We start from the raw sequence: 17,207 nt of genomic DNA, 5'->3' as shown, positions 1-17,207 counted from the left end.
ATCTGATTGACTGCCAATTGACTAGAGCTAGTAAAAAACTGTAAGTGTTTTCAGTACTTTTAGCAAAAATTTTCAGGCTTTTCAACAATAGCAAGAAATACTTTAATTTTCCTTTGTTTTCGGTTTTTGAAAACCAAAAAATATTTGAGGGTTTTGGTTTTGGTCAAAAAACTGGAAAATTTTAGAAGAAATAACAATTTTTCCCACAAACAAAGCCCTGTTTGATTAAAAAAATTTCTGACCAAACAATATTGATCAGCTGTGCTACTGACTTCTGTTGAACTCACATGTGCAAAGTAGCAGAATCAGACCCTAAACTTCTATTGCAGCAATGGAAATCTAAAGCAGACATCCCTTTTCCTCATATGTTACATAATCTAGATTCCTGTGGAAAGAATCAGAGAGTCTCTGGTTCTTCAATAGAACAATCTGAATGACAAGAACAATTCCATACTTCAGATAGAACATGCTCTCGCCACATAGTATTGTTTAGTTCAGATGTTTTAGGCTGGACTGTTTTCATAATGATGACATCTATTTTTTACTAGGAAAAAAAAGCAATGATTACCTCCCCCCTTTGAGATCAGAGTCCCTGGTGGCATGCTGCAGAAAATCCAAGCGATGTTAAAGATCTTTCAGTACAGCAGCCTCCTCCACACTTGACCGTATGGTGAATTGAGGACTGCAGCTTTAAGGGATGCTACTCTCTTAAGCTTTACAAATACATCTATAGGGCATTCTCAAGGACATTTGACCTAGGGAGCATCTGGTAGATTACAAACCTCTCGTTTTAAGCATATACAAATTGTCATTGCTGGAAAAATAAAAATATTTATGTCAATTAAAGTCATTACAGGCTTCACACAGCCAAGGGTCAGTGGCTTGACATGTATTTTCACAGCCCACTACAAGTATGAAGGCAGGACCATATTCTGGAACATCCCAGCCTAAACCAGTCACTTTATGCAATAATGCAAACAAAACAAGTGTGCTTGTAATTATAGGCCTCTCGAGTCTTGTCCAATGGGATCATGAAATATCTGGAGACGAAGAAGCGGCACTGCCAGATGACCTCGAGCGGAACAGAGTAGAGGCGTGTGATTTATCGTAAGGAATCAGAGGGGATGAAGGTGGGAGTGAATGCTCGACTTTTAAATAAAATAATCCTGTTCGTGAATTTATTGCAGTGAGGGAACTAGAGTATTTGCCAGGGAAAATGGCACATCTCCTTCCTGTAAATATAAGTTTATTGCAAACCATCATCGTTCCTCTCAGCCCTCCTCTCAGAGGAGCCTGAGAACTCAGCAGTATCTCTCCTCAGTGTCAGGTCAGATTCAATACACAGTACTGAATACAATATATTGCCTCTCTCTCCTGCTGCCTTCCCTGATTCTCGCTTGCAATCAGCTCCTCTGTCAGTTCCAACACAGAGACTATCCGCCCAGCATGACCTCCTACCTGACCTGGAAAATGGAGTGGGAGGAGGGGCAGCTGCCTTCAAAACATCTTCTCCAGCCTCCTGCAGATTCCCGGGAGGTCCCTCTGTGAGTCTGGGTGCTGCGCCGGGGAGGGGGCAGAGACTTAAAGGAGCTGTGGAGGAAGTGAGAGAGGCTTGTCGGGGAAACAACCCCTTCTCTATGGATATTTCATTGGAACCCTCCTGTAGGGCTCAGGGGGCAGCTGCTGTGAGGTGGAGTTCTGTCAACCTGGCTTCAGTCAATCCTCAAGGAGATTTCCTTCCCCAGAACAGCCTCTAAGGGGTTTTTGTCATTGGAGAAGATGGGCTGGGTCTGAGCGGCTACGAACCCATGAGTATAATTGCTAGTTAAATATTCAAGGACTGATTTGTGGGTGTCAGTCTGGGTCTAAATTCTGCAGTTATGACCCACTGTTAGGGCGCCCATGCTAACTTCTGCGGTAGTGACTGTAATTTCTGTGGCGGCAGGGAACAGATGCAGAAGGAGAGGTGTCTGTTGTATTAAATCTGATAAGCATAGCCATACAGGGCATATAGTGGTAGCCATTAGATATTTAATGCAGCAAAACATTTTGCTCTGGACTTTGTTCTTAGCTACAGCAGAATTTGTAGTTTGCTGCAGGATTGAGTGCTGGAGAAATTCGAGTGCCTTGCTTCACACTCCTGGGGACAGTCTGGGAGCGTGTGGCAGCTGGGAGGGAAAGGGATGCAGATTGGGCTCCTTATGGGGGAAGCGGTACAATCTACTCACTCTTGCCCTTCCCATTAGGGAGTGTGAAGCTGCATAGCTGTTAGCAATTACTTTTCTGCACACTGCATCGTTACACTGGGTTGTGTTTTTGCTCTTTATATACCAGAAGCAAAATGAAGAAACCACAATGGTCCAGCTGGCACCCAAATCACTATGTTTACCAAATATACACAAACATGCCAGGCCTAACTGCATCCATCCTCCGGCTGTGACTAGTTTCTGGCAGCTTCTAAAAGATAGAACACAGTGAGTGCTACTACTAGGTAATTCACAAATGCTTTAAAGGGATACTACTCTATTCCCATACATGACGCATTTCTAGGACTGCCATTTTGTGCGGCGGTGTGATATAGCAGGTTGCAGATGAGACACATACACCATACTCTCTCTCGTGGTGACTTTGCTTTTGATCTTTTGACTCACCCCAGGAGCTCAGTAACAAAGCGAGGGATTGAATCCACAGCTCCTGAGCATCAATCCAGGGCCATAGCCACAAGGCCATCCTTCCCATCTAGTCCATTGTGCTCTAAATACTGCCCCTTGCTGTTACCACTCCAGAGATACAAACATGCTGGACTGGCAAGCTTTCCTTAGGAGCGAAGAGCCGCATGTAGATTGAGAGCAGCAGAGGAAGGTAGTGTAATGCAAAATAACTGCACAGACCGTCCTGTTGTACAACTGAAGGAGGGTGGAATTCCACCCCACATACTCACACTGATCAGTACTTTACTCTGCAAGTCGTTCCCACTGATCCCAGAACCCGCTGTAAGCCTGACTTTTTGTGGCGTAAGGTACTAAAGGATACAGAGACCTGTCTATAATTTGCTGCCGTGAAAGCAAGCAGCCCTGTTTTATTTTATTACAGACTGATGACAAACTATACAAGGATTTTTTTTTTTAAATCTCCTTTAAAAATGCTATGCAGCCTATCAGTCCCCTTTACGAGATGAAGCCTTCAATCTCCCTAAATAGAAGTGTCCTGAAAACACAGCACACACTTCCCTGGTTTTATGGACATCCATTGAGAATCCCCCCAACCCCTCCAAAAATGTATATGAGGTTTCTGGTGTCATTATGGTTCTTTAAAATCAAACCACTAAGAATTTCTTGTGCTTGGAGGGGCCAATGAGATTAGAATCTCCTTTACCGAAGAAATCCCAGGTCAAGCAGAAGCAAGACAGAAATTAAGATGAGCAGAGAGTTCACCTCATTTTGTTCACTTGCTTGGGAATAAACATTCCTCCAAGAGCTAGCTCTTACTCCGGCACACAAACAGAACTAGCAAAACGATTTGTAATAACGCCATCTGGTGAGAATAATATTACTCCCTTTTCTCAGAGAAAGAACAAGGAAACATGTTGTATATCTAGTTTCCATAGACTTGATATTTCTCTCTATTGAGTATTTCAGAACATCACCATTTAACATCTTATATTATTCGATTATTAATCTCATTACAAAATGTTCATAGACTGAAGCTCTCCTGTGCTTTTACAATACAATCATCTCAGGTAGCACACAACCATGCTTGTGTGTCCTTTGGTTTCTTTGTGAATTTTGGGCTGCAAAACTTCAGGCATGGTCCAAGGTGTTTGTAAAATGGTTAAGAAAACTGACATCTGGTTCTGGAAACACAGCTTCTTGAGTTATAATCACAAAGGAAAAGGATTGAGTTCCTGTGAGGTGAGCAAATGTCCACAGTTCCATCTGAACATTCCCCCAGTGTCCATCTGTACCAGATAGGAATTCAGCATACGTAATTTGGCTGCAACAGTGTCAGTGACTATTAGCATTCTGCATGCATACCCTCTCTCTCCTTCTCGGGGGAGAGAGAAGGCCCAGCAGCATTCCTATTACAGTGCTTGAATTGGTGGATCTCATCTTTAATTCCTGCATTCACACTGCCGCTATCAACACATCTCTGGCCCTCTACGTGTACTTTTCTAATCCCACATGTCTCTCTGTCATGTTCAGTCTCGGTGATCACGAACCCACGAACTTTGGACCTTTAAAAATCAAATCCTCCATAACAATTTTCTACCTATAGGATGTTACCGTGGAAATCATAACAGTTCTCAGCCTTTTCCATACTATCCCCTTTTCATGTTACAAAAGAAACAAGCTTTGAGGTTCCCCCCATATTTAGCCTCAGAGATATGAAAGGTGGTGGTAACCCCCCTGAACTTGCCTACAACCACCAGGTTCAAAAGCCATGGCATTTATTAATGTTTTCCTTTTGACCAACCAGGATATTTTCCAGCAATGTGGACAAACGGGGTCTTGCTTAGTGGCACCCCGTAGTTCTGTCAGTTTCTGGTCCAACACAAGTATCCTGTTAGACAAATTAATTAGTTCCTCAAATGAGTCCTCCATATTGTCCTGCCCTGCTCGAGACAATCTACTTAAGATATCAGCAACTGATAATCCTTTCCTGGTCTGTGTTTAATTACAGCATTGCATTTCTCCATCACTCTTTTTAGCTTTGTGGGAACTGCCACAATTTATTTTCGCATGATTGCCACCAAAGATAATATGGTCAGACTCCTGTGTAAGCCCCCCTCCCCACATATTGAGAAAAGTATGCACAGCTGGACATCTCTTTTGCGATTTATGCATAGTGACTTGGACACATGAACCACTGGCTTCTCTTTTTGCAGTGCACCTCCCACCCTAAGTCCTAGATGGGATGCATCCATCTGAACTGGTAGAAATTTTTCAATCAAAAAGTTTGATCATTGAAAAATGGCCTCATTTTCCAAAATGAGAGCCCAAAATCAGCATTATCAATTATTTTTAACAAAATATACTTGTTTTTTACCCAATATTTTTTCATAATTTTGTAAATTAAAAAATGCTATATAGCATTTGACTTTGTTTGCCAAAAATCCTCGCTCCCACACCACTTATTCTAAATTCCAATGTTGTCAATTAAAATTATGAAAAGATATTGAAAAAATGCTAAAAAAAGATTCATAAATATCTTCTATGAACCTTCCAAAATAAAAAGAACTTCAGAATTTTAATTTTTTTCATTGGTTTTTCAATTTTTGTCCAGCTCTGTTTACATCGTAGTACAGGTTGAAATGCTCTGGTCCGGCAACATCTATGGTCCAGCATGATTTTATTTTATGTTTTTTATACTTTATCTACTTATTTCCTTGTGCCAATACAGTAAAATTGTGTAACAATACTAATACTTTGTTATGAAGAGAGCTGGTAAGCCTTGGCTAGGTGGAGTTGCAAGCATTGTTTCATTTATTTGCCTCAGCGAGATAAAAATAAAGAGACTTGCTCGATACATATTGACCTTCCATGGTTCGGCAAATTCTCTGGTTTGGCACTGATCAGGTGCTGAGGGTGCCAGAGTAGAGAGGTTCAACCTCTATAGCAATGGACCTGCACCATAGCTATGCCAACATGACTCTATAGCATAGAAGGAGCCTACACTGACAGAAAGGGTAGTTCTGCGGCTGTAGAAACACCAAGTGAGGAAGCAGTCTTCCATTGCGTGGGGGTGTGGATTTTTCCCACCTGTGAATGACATAGCTATGGTGACAAAGATTTTACATTTTATTTTTCAGAAGTTTTAACATATCCATACCAACAGATTCAAATATAATGACAAAGAAAACACAACAGGAGTACAGCTGTTAGAATAACACAGTACCAAATATTCATATATAAATACTCCTGCACATTATGAAAAGTAATTCCCTACCAATGCCCACCAAAAGAAAAAGGAGAGACACATCAGAAGCCCAGTCTACCTGGAGTCAGTTTGTAATGCTTTCATGAAAGACCAAGTGTCTTCGTCGCTGGATCTTGTGCTTCTACAGATTAACGTCAGTTTTTCCATGAAAGCGGTGTTGGTCAGCACAGTTAGCCAATCAAACAACGTGTGTGTGTGGAGGGCGAGGGAGGGAGGGAGGAGGGATAGCAGATTACCGTTTTCATAAAATGACTCTTTTGGCCACTATAAGTCCTGCAGCAATCCATTTCCTGGCATGACTCAAACAGGGTAAATTTTAGAATGCCCAAAACACAAACATTGGGGAAATCCTGACCCCAGTCTCCTTAGATAAAGCATCAAATACTTCCTTCCCAAATGTGGATATACTTTGACATTCAAAGATTATATGAGACAGGTTTGCACTGGGGCTGTCATATCTCTAACAGTTTCTATGCCGGGTGAGTCCAGCTGTATGTGAACACTCAGGGGTCCAGTAATATCTATTTAGAATTTTGTTCTGAAAGAAACGCAAAAACAGAACAGGATTTTCTGTAGATATTGTAAAAATGATGAGGAGTCCTTGTGGCACCTTAGAGACTAATAAATGTATTTGGGCATAAGCTTTCATGGGCTAACACACTTCATCAGATGCATGGAGTGAAAAATACAGTAGGCAGGTACAAATATATAGCTCATGAAAAGATGGGCATTGCCTTACCAAGTTGGGGGTCAGTGCTAACGAGGCCAATTCAATCAGAGTGGATGTGGCCTATTCCCAACAGTTGACAATAAGGAGTGAATATCAATAGAGTGAAAAAAAATTGTAGTGACCTAGCCACTCCCAGTCTTTATTCAGGCCTAATTCACTCTATGCATCTGATGAAGTGGGTTATAGCCCATGAAAGCATATGCCCAAATAAATGTGTTAGTCTCTCAGGTGCCACAGACTAACACGGCTACCCCTCTGAAACCTGTATACATTGCGTCAGACATTGTCCCACCCATCAGAGGAAATGGAGATGGTTAGCTTCTTCTCCCATTTTTATTTTATGGGATAGTCAATAAGCTAAATCAAGGAGTTCAGCCATTTGTATACGTTACCCACAAAATGTTTCTGGCTAGCATACATTTTAAGTTGCATTTCACGTTGGGTGTTATTTGTGGCCTGCCAACAATTCCTCAGCTCCTTCATAATTTTGAGTCAAAGCTTATTGTAGAAAGGACCTTGATCTGTTGGCAGCTGGTATTTATCATGAAGATATGTGAAGGAGGCTAAAACTGTTCAATAATATCTTTAATGTTTAACATGCCCTTGGTTAGCCAGGTGGTTTCTGAGCTATTAGCAAATTTTAATCAGATATTATTCCAATCAACCTAAATTTTAAGTGCAGACCAGACCTTGGTGTGCTGTGATCTTCCTTTCAGAGATCTTAGTGATGCTAAAACTCCTGCAAGACATGGTATAATCTCAACAGGGAAATCATCACCCTCAATATCTTTTCTTGCTCTGGATGGTACTCTGGTGACTGCATCTCAAGTGTCTATTGCTATTTTTGCAGAATAGGACTTGGTATCCTCATATGGGAGAATGTGACCAAAATACCTTCCTGAAATTGCAATATTATTTTTAATGGCATCATCAGATGACTCTAAATAATGCTAGATTCACATGCCTTGTGTTTTTTTTGCTTCCAATGAAAGTTCTAGTGAATAAGTTTGCTGGCAGGTATGTTTGTAGAAACAGCAAATTATAAGTGACCATTGGAGGATATTCCTGGAAAGCAAATTTGGAATTTGTAATGGTAAACAATTCCAGTCATGATCTTAATGCCCCCTGGCATTAGTGCATGGCATTGCAGGGGGGGGTTGCCCCTAACACTCCCTGCTGATTGCTTCTTTGGCCTCTGATGGCCTATTTCTGTCCATGAGTTAGCCCTTCAGCTAAGTTATGTCTAGTTCTAACCCCCTTCCAGGTAACAGAAGTCCAACCAAAAGTTCACACAAATAAAAGGGTCTTTCACCGCCTTGGGCTCCTCTTCAGCCCGCTCTATGGGCTCAGTTCCCAGCCCCTTCTGGGCTTTGGGATAGACCCTGACTTCTAGGCTCCTTCCCTGGAGTCCGTCACTGTCTCAGCCCCACTTCCACATCCTACTCCAGGTTTGTCCACAGGAATCCAGGCACCTCCCTGTGGTTCCTCCTCGGCTTTCTTCTGTGTTCTCATAAACCCTTTTTCTTAAGAGGCCCAGGTGCTCACCATACTAACACCTGACCTCCTTTGTCCCTCCTCATCAGGCAAGGATACAGTTAATTATGGTACCAGTGGGGCTAATTGAACTGTGCTAGGGTAGCCCCAGGCCCCTGGCCCCTAAAAGGGGCAGGCCACTCTGTCACAGTAACAAGGAGCTTTTGCACCAACAATCTGATTCTAAGAGTTACTATCATCCAATCAGGGAACTGAAACATGTCATGTGACTTTCATGTACTATTAAAAGTAGGCAACGCAGCTCGAATTTTGAATATGTGCAATGAACAATCTGAGGACCTAAAATTATTTGCAGAAATTACTCAGCAAATAACTTTGACTAACAAGTAAACCTGAGAAAATCATGATCCAGTGGCAGGCAATTCATGAACCAGAATAGAGGGGAAAACTCACCACATAAATGTTTCAGCGCTAATCACTCTCCCACTTCAACAGCTGAGTCATGCTTTAAGTATCTCTCTTCAGATGGTCATGTGATTACTGTGTTGCTGATAAGCAAATTGGCTAACCCAGCCCCTGCTTAATACTTCTTCTTAACAGCTATTAATCAGGAGTGATTCATTCATATTCAGCCATTTCAGAATGATATCCTGAGCAAATTCTCACTGACATGAAGGCAGGAATCCTGGCTTCACTGAAGTCAATGGCAACCTCCCCCCAATTGATTGCAACAGAGTCAGGGTTTCACCTGAAGTGTGTAATCAAACTTTTTTTTCTGCCTCCTTCAGGCCAATATATGTACATATTTATGCATTTTAGAGGGGCCAGCTCCTCAGCTGGTGTTAACCAGGATAGCTCCATTGACCTCAGTGGTTTTGCACTGATGTGTGCTGATACTGAGGATCTGGCCCTTTGCTGGTGATTGTGAGTATATGTGTAGAATTATTCTCCATGCACTTGTAATTACTCCTTTTACAGTACACATCCCAGGTACATACTGAGCTTTCTTTAAAAAGGAAGAGCAATTCCACAGCCCGTTTTTTGTTCTTGCATCTTGAGCTAAAACTGCACATTTTTCCTTTTCTTCTGTCAGGTTTTTTGTAAACTAAATGGGCCAGATCCTCATCTGGTATAAATTGACATAGCTTCTTTGACTGCAATATAACTACACTGAATTACACCACCTGAGGAGCTGGCCCTAAATACCTAGTCATAATGACAAAATATCTACCACTTTTTTAAATTGTGTGTGTGTGTTCTGACAGCCCAGCAACATATCTCACTAATATTTGGAGGAGGTCACCTGGCTGCGAGATCAGACTTGGAAATATACCTCTGGCTGATGGGAAATGGGTACAATTTGTTCCTAGTCTTCCAACCATCAAAGCCCAATGCTTGAGCAAAATGCAAGTGCTCTTGGCACATGTGCATAGATATTTTGGACTGAGACAAGGTATATGATGCTGGGTGTCACCATGGAGGGGGAACAAAACATCCATTATCTCTTATAGATAGGAGTAAACCTATTATACAAATATCATCCATTTCATTAGAAGTAAAATATAGTACTTCAATCCTGGTTGTTACTAATTCTAATTCCCTTACTCATATTAGGTGGCATTTAACTCCAAGGTAACACCACTCATTAACTACTGTGACAAAATTCCTCCTCTACCTTGGTGGGTCCTCTGCTTATTGGCAGATTTGCACACCTTAGTGATCTTCCTCTCTGGTGGAACCCACAGTCTGGGTCAACTCCTCCTGTATCTGATCAGGAGTTGGGAGGTTTGGGGGGAACCCAGGCCCGCCCTCTACTCCGGGTTCCAGCCCAGGGCCCTATGGATTGCAGCTGTCTATAGTGCCTCCTGTAACAGCTGCATGACAGCTACAACTCCCTGGGCTACTTCCCCATGGCCTCCTCCAACCTCCTTCTTTATCCTCACCACAGGACCTCCTGGTGTCTAATAACGCTTGTACTCCTTAGTCCTCCAGCAGCACAACCTCTCACTTTCAGCTCCGTGCACCTCTTGCTCCCAGCTCCTCACACACTCACCACAAACTGGAGTGAGCTCCTTTTTAAACCCAGGTGCCCTGATGAGCCTGCCTTGATTGGCTGCAGGTGTTTTAATCAGCCTGTCTGCCTTAATTGGTTCTAGCAGGTTCCTGATTACTCTAGTGCAGCCCCTGCTCTGGTCACTCAGGGAACAGAAAACTACTCATCCAGTGACCAGTATATTTGCCCTTTTCCAGACTCCTGTACCCCACTGGCCTGGGTCTGTCACACTACTCAATGGAGATACTATGCAATGTGAATAAAGTCATCATAATCTGACCCATAATGATTATGGTGAGCCATCTAGTTACTATTAGAGCAGGTCAACATTTTAAAATTCAACTAAATTATTGAAAATATTGCCTTGACAACAATCAAAATGTTTTGCCAAACTATTTGTTTCTTCAAAATGTTTCCATTTTGATAAAAATACAAAATGAAAAAAAAAGTATTTTTGTTTCCACTTTTTTCAGTGCAAAATAAATAACAGTTCTCCCATTTCCCCACTTTCTCTCACTTTTATTTATTTTTTTCCACTGAAAACAAGACAAACAAGTAAAAAAGGAGAGAGAAAATATTGTTTTTCCTGCTGAAATGAAATGTTTTGGAATTTTTGAGGAAAAAAAAGAAAAAATCTTTTTGCATTTTGCATTGGAAAATGAACAATTTCATGAAAAAAAACTGAATGAATTTTGTTTTAAATTTGTCATGAAATATTTACCTTTTTCCAGTCAACTCTAATTACTGCTAATCAATTGCTCTTGATTCTCTGCGCTGCTGTGAGATTAATTCTTAATGAGACAACTTACTAACAGGTTTGGAACAAACTGCAAGCATCCCAGGCCCATCTTCTTTATCACAGCTCACTGGAACTTAAAGGCTGCAAAGACACCTGCACTGGAAGATTGTTTACAGCTAGAGATTAAGGACCATACTGTCAATCCCTTCCGACTTGGAATGTTGCAAAGCCCGCTCACAGTAAGCGGATTTTGGCTTCTTTCTTTGTGTAATTGCTTTATTGTGCATATATTTGCTTGTTGATTTTTGGAGGGCATTTCCCGGGGAGGGGAGGGTCTTCCGCTTTTTTTTTTTAATTTCCCTCCGGAGAGTGGATTGGCTCTCGGCTGTGCAATCCTCTTCTCTGCGCAAGAGCACACTGCCAATAAAAAGCTTAAAAGCCTGCTTTGGGTTTGATTTTTCCTTTTGCTTGCGGGTCGCTGCCTTGCTTACTTCAGCCATGTGGCACTGGGGCACTAGGTGTGGGGCTGGTTTGTGGTATGGGTGTTCCAGGGAGGTTCGTGGTTTGGGTTACAGAGGAGGTAGGGGTGGCGGGGAGGAACACTGCTGTGCAGTTAGTCACACAAATAGTTTTTAACAGCCTGGAAGTCAGAGTCACAAGGTCGCTACTAAACATAATCTTCCAAATAGCTATCATCTTCTCTAATGGAACTACACTGTGAGTGACTGCTTACCAGAGCAGCTTTATGTGATCACCTCTATTATATGCACTTTTTAGTCTCTTTTTCATTTTGTATCATGGTTTCCACTGAAGCAACACTTTAATTCAAAGCCTTTTCCCAAAACACATCCAGGATTCTGTACAGATATCTATGTTTGCAGCCTTTGAAATATAATTCTTTTTCCATCTCATTTGCTTTTTCAGTTAAAGAAAAAGTCCAATTTTTCCCTTGTGACACTTACACATGGTGACTTGCTTTGATTTCCTGACTGAGAGTTGTATAGGAAATGTGCATTTCCAAGGAGTAGATGGCAATATTTACCACTTCACTCACTGGTCTCTCTCTCTGTTTAAGAAACAACTACACTGCTATTATACAAAGGTTGTACTCTGCAAACATTGGCTTCCTGCAGACATCCATGTATATGTAAGTTGGTTCCAGCTGTGCCAAAAACTAATGGCACAAGGGACTAATTCACAGATGGGAAACTTGATGTCATGCAGACATGTAGCTGGATTTTGTTTAAATCTGCCAACTATGCTGTAGTTTATGCCTGTAGGCATAGTCCTGAGCAAGGGGTGATCTACACACTGCATAGTGCTTTGTAGACACCCATCAGAGTCTTCTCATTATACTAACAAACCCATCTGGTTGGGTAGGAGCAACACATAGTGTTATAAGAATATCAAAAGTCAAACAGGCAAGCAAAACCCCAAATTCTACTTCAGGCAAATATACAGGCCCAAATGCTATATTACCATCACTAGCAGAGCAGCGGGGAATCTTTGTGTTGACAGGATGCATAGCTCTGTGGAGATCATGTTTAGCAGAAAGGCCTTGGGACTCTGCCTTGTAGGTTCTGTACAGTTTAGGGCTAAGGAAGAGAAATTCTGGACGTTTACAAGCATCTGTCCAGTTAGGTCTCTTTGTTGGTCAATGCACTGGCCAGTTTAGGAAGCAGTCTCAAGGGATGTCAGCTTCATCCTACCAGGCCATAAAAATGTTTTGCAGAGCTAATTGCCTAATGCCCAAAACAATACTCAGTGAACTCAGCGGGAATCCTTCTGTTGACATCAGTGGGAGTTGGCCCACACCCCTGTGATGAGAGAACAGATATTTCTAGGAATCTGGCTGAATAATGGTGACCCCAGATTATGATGCTGAGCTAAAGTAGAGGACTCTGATTAAGCCAGAATTGAAGCTAAAATCAGACCCAATGGGAGAGAGCCCTGTATACCCTAATAGATGAATACCCTTTAGAGGCTCCATTGCCAGAAATTCAAGTACTAAAGATTTTTACTAAGCATACATAGCACCTAATTTTTTGGAACAATATCAGTTTCCTAAAGCAAATTATCCTGGGCCCTATTAGAATAATATTAACTGTAGGGTATAGTGTTGCAACATCAGTGAACAGGCTGGATTATGGTAATCTAGTGCCCTGGAATCTCCCTGAACAAGGCACTCAGGACATGTACCAAAACCAGGAAACGAGGAGATGATTGTATGGGCAGTGGATGGAAGAAGCAGAAAAAAAAAAAAAAAGAACAAAGGGAATGTGATGGTTGCGCTGAACAAGAGTCACAACCATCTGCGTTCATTGGAATAGGACACCATGACCAAGGAATGCAACAGCTGAATTTGGAAGGAAAGAACGAGTGCATGGCTAAAACATTGGACATCTCTGACTCAGACAAGAGAAAGCACTTCATGTTATCAGTAAAAACATTCTCTGGCAATAGTGACATCAGTGTGTTCCTCAGTGAATGGATCAAAGTGATCTCCAAACCTTCTAAAAAGAAACAATAACTGAAAAATGCAGATTTATGTATTGCATCAGGGACAAAAGTGGCACTATTTAATAGACTTCAATCCCAAACAGGTAGCACCAGATACTTGCACATAGAGGGAGAGGAATTTGCAGGGAGTGATGGCTCCATTCATTATGGACAGACTGTCAAACTTGAGTGTTCAGATACTGGCATGGCATTCTCAAGACTGATTATTTGAAAAATGGATAAAGAGACAGCATTACTGGAGGCAAATGATCCAGCATCGCAACTCCATAAATGTGTATTCTACCTTAAAGATACAGCAAGAATGTACTTGTGCCTTTCCCAGGAGAGAATAATCCAGTTTCACAGTGACTTTGGGAATGGGGATCAAACCTGGGACCTCTGATCTAAATGGCACATCTCTCTTAGCCAAGCTGTAGCAGGCTAATCAGTTTCTAGGGGGTGACAGAGTGCCTCTCCAAGCAAGCAGGGGTTGCCTATAAAAATCAACAGTTTATATATCTACCTTATCAGACATTAAGTATCGATTCCTGCAAACATCCTCCTTACAGAACTCCCTGTGAAGTCCATGAAAGGTCTGAGTGGCAGACAGATTACATACTTAGGTCCAAAAAAGGAGGTTTAGGAAAATGTCCCTGGAATATTTTTGCTACAAATGGAACATGCACACACCAAACAGCAGGATAGCCCCAGCCTCCAAATGTGTGGATCCAACTGATTGCATCTGCCAAAATGGGCATGCGCCAATTTGAGTCTGCACATAGTCACATGCAAAAGCAAACTAGATAGGTGGGCTTCCAGCTGCTCATTCTGCATGTCCAGATCCAGCTGTTGTGGCTCCAAATCAGATGCATGTCTAATTCTGCATGCAAAGCAATGGGCAAACCCATTCAGAGGTGGGTTGGTGTTGCCTAAAATTTTGACTCCATTTTTTTACTCGGGATATATGGTAAATTAGTCTAGAAGGGAAAGAGGCCAGAATGAATAATAATAAAACCTACTGAGCAAAACAATGTACACAATTTAACCACAGTAATCTAGGAAGTTTGTAACCCAAACACTACTCCTTATTTAAACATAGGTCCAAGAGTAGTTTAGCCACAACAAAACCAGGTTGCTAGCAACAAATGAAACACTAACCATTTAGAAACGATATAAATAACACACAACTAGTAATTGTCATTGCACATGCATTGTATGTAGTGGGAGCAATCAGCATGTAAAGATACAGTCAACACAAGAAGATTTCTTTGTCCTTGTCTCTTGCTGTTTACAATCTGGATGCCTTGCTAGATAATTGGGAGATGTACAATAAGATTTTGAGGTGGGATTTTCAGAATTTCTCAGTACTAGCCTGGGTGGTATGGATCAGCATTGACATCGTACTCACCATCAGTACACTGTCTGGGGTGGAGAAGCTAATGATCCAGCCAGCAGACCAAATTTGGTGATGAATCCTGGTCACATGCCACTTGAGACACATTGTGCATACCCTAAGAAGTGCTGGCCTAACTGCTCCTGTTAAAGCCAATGGGAATTTGATTGTAATGGAAGTGGAGTTAGACCAATACTGAGTGCTTTGAAAATCTTGCCTTTAATCACTATAGCAGAAACATTCTGCCCATGTTCTTTCTCTCAGTCCCATGGTGCTGTGCAGTGAGATGTCTTCTGGCTGTTTCTCTCGGTTAAAAAGATAGCTTCTGAGAGCTACTTTTTTTTGTAGGAGAACTGTGCAATACAAGAAAAGCCTCAGGAGGACATTTTGAGAAACAGCAAAGAATAATAGGACTCTAGAATCAACTTGATAAGGAAGAATGTAATGATCAAGTTAATGGAGGGTGCAGAGAAGAGCAGTGGGGTTCAGTAGAGCATAGGAGTGGATCTGAAGCAGAAATGGAAGGTAACATGGAAGAATGAATCCTGGTGCAGCCACAGAGGTCAGTGCCTAATCCATGGAACAAAGGTACCAGGACAAAAGGATCTTCTGTATGTGAGAAATGAGCAGAGAGGATGTCAGAGAGAAATAGAGTAATCAAGACAGAAGGGGGAATGAATTGCTGAGGTCCAGTAAGTTAGAGGAGAAAGCTAGTACTTCAAATATCTAGCCAAGAGAGAAGGAAAGTCCAGTAGCTGGCTCTCAAACAGGACATGCAAGTCTACCATCTACCAGTTGAGGTGGAAGGTGTGACTTGGCATAAGGAGTGTATTTTGAAAAGATCAGGAGAATACTTTTTCTAACCATCTGAAAAGGAGCAGCATCAAAAAACCAGCTTCATTTCCTCCTCCAGAGGTAATTTTTTTTTTAAAAAAATCTAGACTACCAAACACCATTTCCACCTCCCACAGTCAATGTCCAAGATGCAAGATCCTCCAACATAGGTAACAAGTTTATTAAAATTACAAGTAATATCATGGCATGTATAATGTAACACAACTAACCGTAAGCCATGATGACATTTTTATGGACTTTTAAATCTATGGATAAAACAGGAAGGCAGGGGTCATAGCCAATCAAACCAAACCAACCCCAAAAATGACTGCAATTCATAGAACTCACAAAGTTGAGTCAATTTGTCACCAACTCATTTGGTTGTACAGTGTCCCCCCATTTGCTACCCTTCATCTGCTTGTGTCTTTACACTGTAAGGCCCTCAAGGTAGGGATTGTCTTTTCTAGAACGCACCAAACACAATGGGGCCCTGTCATAAACAGATAGCTAAGGGTTAACGTCTCTTTCACCTATAAAAGGGTTAACAAACAGTAACCTGAAACACCTGACCAGAGGACCAATCAGGAAACAAGACTTTTTCAAATCTGGGTGGAGGGAAGTTTTAGGTGTGAGTTCTTTGTTCTTTGTCTTGGTTCGGTGACCCTCTCAGCTCTGAGAGTGATTTTTCTATCTCCAGGCTGTCTAATCTTCTGTTTCCAAGTTGTAAGTACAAGGATAGTAAGACAATAGGTTTATATTGTTTTTTTTTTTGTATTTACATGTGTGTAGTTGCTGGAATGTGTTAAATTGTATTCTTTTTGGATAAGGCTGTTTATTCATTTTTTTTTCTTTAAGCAATTGATCCTGTATATTGTCACCTTAATACAGAGACCATTTTATGTCCTTTTTCTTTCTTTTTATATAAAGCTTTCTTTTTAAGACCTGTTTGAGTGTTTTTCACTGGTTAAGGCTAAGAAACGAAGGGAAGGGGAAAGTCTCTTTGTGTTAGATTTACTAAGCCTGACTTTGCATACCCTCTGGGTGAGGGGGGAGAGAGGTTAGATCTCTCGGTACTTGTGTTTCAAGGACTTGAAGCAGGGAGGGTGGAATCCCTTTGTTTAGATTCACAGAGCTTGAATCTGTATATCTCTCCAGGAACCCAGGGAGGGAACACCTGGAGGGGAAGAGGGAGAAGGGAAGTGGTTTATTCCCCTTTGTTGTGAGACTCAAGGAATCTGAGTCTGGGGGTCCCCCAGGGAAGGTTTTGGGGAGACCACAGTGAGCTAGGCACTGTATAATTCCTGGCTGGTGGCAGTGATATCAGATCTAAGCTGGTAATTAAGCTTGGAGGTTTTCATGCTAACACCCACATTTTGGACGCTAAGGTCCAGATCTGGGAAGAAATGTTATGACATGGTGTGCAGCGTTGTGGGAAAGATAGAATCCAGAAGCCAGTAGGAATATTATATTTTTCTTTTCTCTGCTAGGGGCTTTAAAGCAGAGAGGGTTTGGTTTTAAAACGAACCAG

At 41.6% G+C, this 17,207-nt stretch overlaps 1 protein-coding gene and 1 pseudogene across 2 annotated transcripts in view; one reads left to right on the top strand and one right to left on the bottom strand.

The window, feature by feature from the left end:
• Positions 1-17,207, bottom strand: part of SNAP25 (synaptosome associated protein 25) — a 99,886-nt gene that overhangs the window by 68,685 nt on the left and 13,994 nt on the right. The gene's annotated exons all lie outside the window — the stretch shown is intronic.
• LOC127049479 (recombining binding protein suppressor of hairless-like) lies at positions 13,181-13,855 on the top strand (annotated as a pseudogene).

This window comes from Gopherus flavomarginatus, chromosome 4, assembly GCF_025201925.1.
Source record: "Gopherus flavomarginatus isolate rGopFla2 chromosome 4, rGopFla2.mat.asm, whole genome shotgun sequence".
NCBI lineage: Eukaryota > Metazoa > Chordata > Testudines > Testudinidae > Gopherus > Gopherus flavomarginatus.
This window is presented reverse-complemented; position numbering and strand designations above follow the sequence as displayed.